The following is a 10,064-nucleotide window of genomic DNA, read 5'->3' on the forward strand; positions in this document are numbered from 1 at the left end:
TCATCGTTTCACATGCAGTCATTAATGCAAAAACAATTTGAAAACCAAGGGCCAATCAATTTGAAAATGAAGCCATTAATGCACTAATTAGCCAGACAATTAATTACGTGTGCAATTAATTAGGTCCGTACAAATAGGGATTTTTTGTGCCAAATCAATTTGGAAACCCATTAATGCAATTAGCTAATTATAGTCAAGCGGTTAATTAGGCGTGTATAGATAATTAGTATTGGGGATATTTTCCAACCATTTGTCCCCTAATAGTATATATTCTTTCCAAAACAGTCCATAATCATCTACCGCTTCGCATGCACCCGGAATAATTAGTCACCAACGTCGTCACAACACAGTCAACGCCACCAAGGCTGAAGGCAATCGGTCACACGCCACCGCTCTTCAAATATTGTTCCATCCCATAGCACATCCATGGCCCCTGGCGGCACAGAAAGTTGCGTTAGTTCCCAAGCATGAGAAAAAATAGGATATGTTGCAGGTGAAGAAAATCTCTTTTTCTAAAGGTAAAGAAAACTTTTGCAGCTAGGGAGAAAATTAGTCAAAAATTTGTGCTCTGCTCCAAAGGTAGGTTAAATTACCTGATTGGTTGCTTCAGTATAGATCTTCTGTTCAAATCGCACGGCGCTTTTTTGAAGTTCGTTCAGTCCCTCTGGCTCAGATACTGGCAGATGCGTCTTCAGAGTCTCCATCCTACACGCATATATAATGCAAAATATGAATAAGTTGGGGGATGCACTGCTTTTAAACTGTTGTGAGCAAATCTGAGATGTAAAGTGTAACGAGTAGGCAGAGCAGCCAAGGATAGATCTCCAATTCTCAATCCTATACTCCATCCATTCCTACAAGGAATGTGAAATTTTTGTTTTGCTAAGGAGGACCAAGGAGATAAAACTAAAAGCGCCCTCTATCGAAAAAAGGACCAAGGAGGAGTAGTCATGACTCATGACTTGTGAATTGTGATCATGTGCATGATATCATCCTTGGGAAGGAAGCATATACGAGGAACTCTAGTTCCAGAACAAAACTGCGTCCCGGAACAGTACTAGTAGAATGGTTTATTTACCCTGGGTGATCAAAACGACGAGACATGACAAACCTGCAGCTCTTGGTGAACAAACTTTGTGTTAAATCGTTGAGAGCTAACGAAGTACATACTCATTAAGCTGGATGCGAACCAGGGGGGTTTTGACTGGGAAGGAATCAAAAAGAGGCGCAGAAACTGGGAGCGGCAGCTAGATCGACGACGGACGAATCTGTTGCTGCCGCTATGGATCAAAGCAAGTATATACATCAGACGGATCGATGGAAAAACTGACGCAAATTCCTCTCCTTTTCTATGTGGGAAACCGGAAAAGCAATTAGAGGACGGGGAAAGCAAATCAAACAATATCAAACCCCAAGTAGGGTGAGTCCGTGCATACATACATCCTCTCGACGATCTGCTGCGCGCCTCAGGCTGGAGCTGGGCGCGCCAATCGCCTGCTCCGGTGGGGGCCGGGTCAGCGGCGGCGGCGGCGGCGGAGGGGTCCGACCCTTGGGTGGGCCGCCAGTCGGCGTCCATGGTTCGTATCGGCGATTCCTCGCGTATACTGGTTAGGTCTCGAGGGGAGAGAGAGCCGCCCGCGTCCGCTTCTGCCTCCGCCATTGGAGTGGCGCGCGGCGCGCCCCGTTGGGGTGGTTAACTTGACCGCCGCGGTCTCGTATCTCTTTTCTGAAAAAAAAAAACACACTACAATCGAAGTGCTGTGCTGATATACACAAGCATACACTCTTTCAAATAAACACACCCTCTCCTAGACTGAACTGGCATAGCAATCGATGAAAACGTCTCCTTCCACTAAGGGAACACCATCGAAAGCCTGAAATAAATGTAGGAATAATACGAGCACCAATGTAAGTCTAGTACTTAAAACCCGGTGAACCGGGGATAACATTGTCCTCCTAACCATCTAACCATAGATTGGTTCGCACTCTTTACTGAATCTGTAATACCGACATAACCTAGATGCTAAAGGAAAGTTACCTTTTTTACACGCAAACGCTCATACATACACATATACACTCACCTCTACGAACGCACGCACGACACACCTACCCGTACGAACACCTCCGAGAGACTGAGACCGCGCATCATTAAGATTAACGACTTATCATTTTGAGATTAACTAAGTCATTACAGATGCCTTCGTAGTCGAAGGAACTCTCTTCTCACTGAAACCATGCGCACGGAGTTCTGTCTCCCCGAGCTCGACAGCCTTAGCTCCCACCTGTTTGCCTGGCATTGGCTCCCTTCTAGTGGGAACAATGGCCACTCGGGTGGCATCCTCCTAGGTGTTAAGGATGGCACCTTTGAGGTGGGAGGCATGGATCGGGGCGAGTTCTTCGTTAGTATGGAGATCTTCGAGCGTGCGCTCAACTTTAAATGGGAGGTCATCATCGTGTACGGACAGACGGACCACCGCCGTTCCCCGACCATCGTGCAGCAGAAGATCTCCGCATCCTCCCTCCCAGTGGTCGTGGGAGGTGACTTTAACCTCATCTATTCCCCGGATGAGAAGAATAATGACCGGGTTAATCGCCCCCGGATGCAGATGTTTAATGACTGCATCGTGGAGCTTGGCCTCCGTGAGCTCGAGCGAACGGGGGCCCGGTTCACCTGGACTAACCGCCAGGCGAACCCGACGCGGTCCGTTCTGGACCGCGTCTTAGTCTCTCCGGAATGGGAACTCAGATGCCCCCTGGCCTCGGTGCAGGCTATCACCCGGATCGGCTCGGACCATGTCCCTCTCCTCCTCTGCTCTTCCGATGAACGCCCCCCCATTCCTCCTCGGTTCCGGTTTGAGCTCTTCTGGCTCAACCAGGCCAGTTTCCGCGAGGCCGTTGCGGCTAAGTGGACCGCCGCTCGCGCGACTCCTCACCGAGCCATGTCCGCGGTGGACTCTTGGCAGTTTTGCGCCAAGCTGGCCCACCAATTTATGAAGGGATGGGGCGCGAACCTCGGCCGTGATATCCTGATCGCAAGAAGGCCCTCTTGAGCGCCATCCAGGTCCTGGACGCCCGTGCTGACTCGTCAGGGATCTCCCCGGACGAATGGATGCTGAGATATGACCTCGAAGACCAGCCCTCGGTCATCTACTCTGACGAGGAGGCCTACTGGCGACTGCGTGGCACACAACGGTGGGTGCTCCAGGGAGACGCCAATACGGCCTACTTCCAGGCGATCGCCAACGGCCGTCGCCGTCGCAATTCCATCCACTCCCTGTGGGAAGGTGATACTCAGCTTGTTCACCCCTCGGACATCCGAGCCCATGCATAGATGGCTTCTATAAAGCCCTTTTCACCCCACCCCTCGGGGTGGGGCCGCGCTAGCCCCCGATACCTGGTCGGGGGCCCAGCTTGTCTCCACCGAGACCAACGCCATTTTGGTGGCGCCTTTCTCTGAGGAGGAGGTCCTTGTGGCGATCAAAGGAATGGACCCCTCCTTGGCTCCGGGGCCGGATGGATTGCCAGTCTCGTTTTTCAAAACATTCTGGCAAACCATCAAAACGGAGGTCATGCATGGCCCTCTTCGACGAGTTCTTCTCTGGGACAATGGACCTCGGGCGCTTGAACTATGGGATCATTACCCTCATCCCTAAGGTTCCAGGGGCCTCAGACATTCGCCAGTTCCGCCCGATCAAGGTGATTAACGTGATCTTCAGGATCTTGGCTAAAGGGTACGCCAATAGGGTGACCCTTCTCGCGGACTCCGTCACCCACCCCAACCAATCCGCCTTCATACAAGGCCGGTATATTTTGGATGGGGTGTTGGTCTTCCACGAAGTCCTGCATGAAGTCCGGTCCAAAAACCACCGCGCGGTGTTCCTTAAGCTAGACTTTCACAAGGCATATGACACTGTCCACTGGCCCTTCCTTCGGGAAGTTTTGCTTCGAAAGGGCTTCGACGACCGCTGGGTGACCCGTGTTATGCAACTTGTCACCTGCGGTAGGACGGCGGTCAACATCAACGGTGAGATAGGCCCCTACTTCCCCACCCTATGTGGGGTGCGCCAGGGTGACCCATTCTCCCCGTTCCTTTTCAACATGGTTGTCGATGCCCTTGCGGTCATCCTTGATAAGGCCAAAGCCTGCGGCCATATCTGGGGCGTTGTCCCCCACCTAGTGGACGGAGGAGGGGTTTCCCTCCTCCAATATGCGAACGACACCATAGTCATGGTGGAGGGCTCCGCGTCCTGACCCGATGGCTGTGGCGTATTGCCAATGGGGAGGGAGACCTCTGGCTCACCATCATCCGTAATAAGTACCTCAGTGGCCAACCTCTTGCCTTTTGCCAACGTACGGGTGGATCCCAGTTCTGGCAGTCTGTGATCCAGCTTCTGCCCGTACTACACATCGGCACATCTATCTCGGTTGGCTCCGGGGCCTCGACCTTGTTCTGGTTCGACCGCTGGCTAGGGGACTCCCCCCTGGCTGCGCGATTCCCAGATCTATTTGCCATTGCGGCTGACCCTCGGGTCTCTGTCGAGACGGCCCTTATTGACTTAGGGCGTCTCGCCTTCCGGCGCCCCTTTGGCCCCATCAAGGTGGCCGCCTGGGACTCCCTCCTCCAAGACATCGCACTTATGCCGATGAACGTCGTGGAGGACCGGGATGTTCTTTCCTGGAGCCTCGAGCCCTCTGGCCGTTTCTCCACGAAGTCCCTATACGGCGCCATTGCTCCCTCGACGGCCCCAGAACCGTTTAGCCTGATCTGGGACATCCGACTTCCGCTGAAGATCAGGATCTTCCTGTGGCAATGGATCCGTGGACGTCTCCCCTGTGCGGTTGAAGTCCTCAAGCGTAATGGCCCGGGTGATGGGATGTGCCCCATCTGTGGCACGATTGAGGATGCTAACCACATCTTTTTCTCGTGCTACTCTGCCCAGTTCCTTTGGGCCTGCTTCCGCGAAATGGTTGGTGGACAGTGCTGTAATACCAACTTCCCCGACCTGCTTGCCGAGCTTAACGCTTCCCCTACTCGCTACTGCCATATTAGATGGTTGTGCGTTGGGGTTCTTGCCTAGACGCTTTGGAACATCGCAATGAGCTTGTTATTCAGAAGGTGCCCCTCTAATACGTCTCCAACGTATCTACTTTTCCAAACACTTTTGCCCTTGTTTTGGACTCTAACTTGCATGATTTGAATGAAACTAACCCGGACTGACGCTGTTTTCAGCAGAACTGCCATGATGTTGTTTTATGTGTATAAAATAAAAGTTCTCGGAATGTCATGAAAATCCACGGAGGCACTTTTTGGAATTAATAAGAATTATTGGGCGAAAGAAATACACCAGGGGGCCCACACCCTATCCACGAGATAGGGGGCGCGCCCCCTATCTCGTGGGCCCCCTGGACCTCCACCGACCTCAACTCCAACTCCATATATTCACGTTCAGGGAGAAAAAAAACCAGAGAGAAAGTTTCATCGCGTTTTATGATACGGAGCCGCCGCCAAGCCCTAATCTCTCTCGGGAGGGCTGATCTAGAGTCCGTTTGGGGCTCCGGAGAGGGGGATTCATCGCTGTCGTCATCATCAACCATCCTCCATCATCAATTTCATGATGCTCACCGCCGTGCGTGAGTAATTCCATTATAGGCTTGCTAGACGGTGATGGGTTGGATGAGATTTACCATGTAATCAAGTTAGTTTTGTTAGGGTTTGATCCCTAGTATCCACTATGTTCTGAGATTGATGTTGCTATGACTTTGCTATGCTTAATGCTTGTCACTAGGGCCCGAGTGCCATGATTTCAGATCTGAATCTATTATGTTTTCATGAATATATGTGTGTTCTTGATCCTATCTTGTAAGTCTATAGTCACCTATTATGTGTTATGATCCGACAACCCTGAAGTGACAATAATCAGGATACTTCTCGGTGATGACCGTAGTTTGAGGAGTTCATGTATTCACTATGTGCTAATGCTTTGTTCCGGTTCTCTATTAAAAGGAGGCCTTAATAACCCTTCATTTCCGCTAGGACCCCGCTGCCACGGGAGGGTAGGACAAAAGATGTCATGCAAGTTCTTTTCCATAAGCATGTATGACTACTTATGAAATACATGCCTACATTACATTGATGAACTGGAGCTAGTTCTGTGTCACCCTATGTTATAGCTATTACAGAGGAATCACATCCGGCATAATTATCCATCACTGATCCATTGCCTACGAGCTTTTCACATATTGTTCTTCGCTTATTTACTTTTCCGTTGCTACTGTTACAACAACTACAAAAACCCCAAAACTATTATCTTTACTTTTGCTACTATTACCTTTATTATCATACTACTTTGCTACTAAATACCTTGCTGCAGATACTAGTTATCCAGGTGTGGTTGAATTGACAACTCAAATGCTAATACTCAAGAATATTCTTTGGCTCCTCATGTGTGATACGTCTCCGTCGTATCTACTTTTCCAAACACTTTTGCCCTTGTTTTGGACTCTAACTTATATGATTTGAATGGAACTAACCCGGACTGACGCTGTTTTCAGCAGAATTGCCATGATGTTGTTTTATGTGCAGAAAACAAAAGTTCTCGGAATGACCTGAAACTCCACGGTATATCTTAGAATAAATAATAAAAAATCCTCGCCAAAGATGAAGACCAGGGGGCCCACACCCTGTCCACGAGGGTGAGGGGCGCGCCCCTCCCCCCTGGGCGCGCCCCCTACCTCGTGGCCCCTCTGGTGGCCCTCCGACGCCAACTCCAACTCCATATATTGGCTTTCGGGGAGAAAAAAAATCAAGGAAAAAGATTCATCGTGTTTTACGATACGGAGCCTCCGCCAAGCCCTAATCTCTCTCGGGAGGGCTGAGCTGGAGTCCGTTTGGGGCTCCGGAGAGGGGGATTCGTCACCGTCGTCATCATCAACCATCCTCCATCACCAATTTCATGATGCTCACCGCCGTGCGTGAGTAATTGCATCATAGGCTTGCTGGACGGTGATGGGTTGGATGAGATTTATCATGTAATCAAGTTAGTTTTGTTAGGGTTTGATCCCTAGTATCCATTATGTTCTGAGATTGATGTTGCTATGACTTTGCCATGCTTAATGTTTGTCACTAGGGCCCAAGTGCCATGATTTCAGATCTGAACCTATTATGTTTTCATGAATATATGTGTGTTCTAGATCCTATCTTGCAAGTCTATAGTCACCTACTATGTGTTATGATCTGGCAACCCCGAAGTGACAATAATCGGGACCACTCCCGGTGATGACCACAGTTTGAGGAGTTCATGTATTCACTATGTGCTAATGCTTTGTTCCGATTCTCTATTAAAAGGAAGCCTTAATATCCCTTAGTTTCCAATAGGACCCCGCTGCCACGGGAGGGTAGGACAAAAGATGTCATGCAAGTTATTTTCCATAAGCACGTATGACTATATACGGAATACATGCCTACATTACATTGATGAACTGGAGCTAGTTCATTGTCACCCTATGTTGTAACTGTTACATGACGAACCGCATCCGGCATAATTATCCATCGCTAATCCGGTGCCTATGAGTTTTCCATATACTGGTTCTCGCTTATTTACTTTTCCGTTGCTACTGTTACAATCACTACAAAAATACCAAAAAACATTACTTTTGATGTCTTTACTTTTGTTACCGTTACCACCACTATCATATTACTTTGCTACTAAACACTTTGCTGCAGATATTAAGTTTCCAGGTGTGGTTGAATTGACAACTCAGCTGCTAATACTTGAGAATATTCTTTGGCTGCCCTTGTGTCGAATCAACAAATTTGGGTTGAATACTCTACCCTCGAAAACTGTTGCGATCCCCTATACTTGTGGGTTATCAAGACCTTTTTCTGGCGCCGTTGCCGGGGAGCATAGCTCTATTCTTTGAGTCACTTGGGATTTATATCTGCTGGACACTATGAAGAACTTGAAAGACACTAAGACAACAATTTATCCCTCAACTACGAGGGGAGGTAAGGAACTACCATCTAGCTCTGCACTTGATTCACCTTCTGTTATGAGTAACCTAGCGACACCTAAACCTGCTTCTGCTATTCGTTCCGATATGTCACATGTTATTGATGATGCCACTTCTGCTATGCATGATACTTATGATGAAACTACTTCTATGCTTGATACTACCGTGCCACTTGGTGAATATCTTGATGAGAAAATTGCTAGGTCTAGAGAAAGAGAAATTAGTGAACCTGAACACGATGATGTGAGTGATGATGAACCTATGCCTTCTATTCCTGAGGGTTATCTTTTTAATGCTGAATATTTTGAAGCTGTTCTTGCTTGCCATGATAAACTTGAACGTAAGAGGTTACTAATTAAGTGGAGTAAGGAATCTTTTAGAGGTAGAATGAGACCCGACCCTGCTTTTGCTACTTCACCTATCTGTGTTCCTGATCAGGATTATTATGATATTTCTGTTGATCCAAATATAATTACTTTGGTTGAATCTGATCCTTTTTATGGCTATGAATCTGAAACTGTTGTGGCACATCTTCGTAAGCTAGATGATATAGCTGCCCTGTTTACTAATAATCTGAGATCGCGCCACTTCTATTTACTCAAAATATTTTCGTTCTCATTAAAGGGTGATGCTAAGAAATGGTTTAATTCTCTTGATCCTGGTTGTGTGCAAAGTCCCCAGGATATGATTTATCACTTCTCTGCTAAATATTTCCCTGCTCATAAGAAACAAGCTGCTTTGAGGGAAATATACAATTTTGTGCAAATTGAAGAAGAGAGTCTCCCACAAGCTTGGGGGAGGCTTCTCAAGTTACTTAATGCTTTGCCTGATCATCCTCTTAAGAAACCTGAAATATTTGATATATTTTATAATGGACTAACCGATGCTTCCAGAGATTACCTGGATAGTTGTGCTGGTTCTCTTTTCAGGGAAAGAACACCGGATGACGCTGAAATTTTATTGAATAATATGTTGGCAAATGAAAATAATTGGGCACCTCCGGAGCCAATTACTGAGCCTATCCCTAAACCAACCCCGAAGAAGAGAGGTGTTCTATTTCTCAGTCCCGAAGATATGCAAGAGGCAAAGAAATCCATGAAAGAAAAAGGTATTAAAGCTGAAGATGTTAAGAATTTACCTCCTATTGAAGAAATACATGGTCTTAATTTACCGCCTGTTGAAGAAGTATATGATCTCAATTACTTATTTACCGAAGAACCTCCCGATATCCCGACACAGGTAGTAAAGGTAAATTCTCTCTATAGATATGATAAAGCTGAAGTCCCTCCTACTAAAATTGCTAGTCAGTGCTTGGATGAGTTTGATAACTTTATGTTTAAGCAAGATGACTTCAATGCTTATTTTGGTAGACAATTAAAACAAGATGCCTATATGATTAAACGCTTGGGTGATTATATGGCTGATATTAGAGGTGAACTTAAACTTGTTAGTAAACATGCTTCTATGGTTACCACTCAAGTAGAACAAGTACTTAAAGCTCAGAAAGAAATGCTTGATGAAATGAATAGTAAGAAAAATGATTATGCTGTTAGAGTGGCTACTAGAACTGGTAGAATGACTCAGGAACCTTTGTATCCTAAAGGCCACCCTAAGAGAATCGATCAAGATTCTCAGAGAAATAATGTTGATATGCCTAGTTCTTCTAAAAGGAAGAAAAAGAAAAATGATAGGATTGTGCAAACTTCTAGTGAACCTATTGCTGAACCACCTGATAATCCAAATGATATCTCTATGTCTGATGCTGAAACACAATCTGGTAATGAACATGAACCTAGTGAAAATGTTAATGATGATGTTCATGATGATGCTCAACCTAGTAATGATAATGAAGTAGAAGTTGAACCTGCTGTTGATCTTGATAACCCACAATCAAAGAATCAATGTTATGATAAAAGAGACTTCATTGCTAGGAAACATGGTAAAGAAAGAGAACCATGGGTTCAGAAACCCATGCCTTTTCCTCCGAAACCATCCAAGAAAAAGGATGATGAGGATTTTGTTGCTGAAATGATTAGACCTATCTTTTTGCGTAT

This window comes from Triticum aestivum, chromosome 1B (genome assembly GCF_018294505.1).
Source record: "Triticum aestivum cultivar Chinese Spring chromosome 1B, IWGSC CS RefSeq v2.1, whole genome shotgun sequence".
In the NCBI taxonomy this organism is placed as follows: Eukaryota; Viridiplantae; Streptophyta; class Magnoliopsida; order Poales; family Poaceae; genus Triticum; species Triticum aestivum.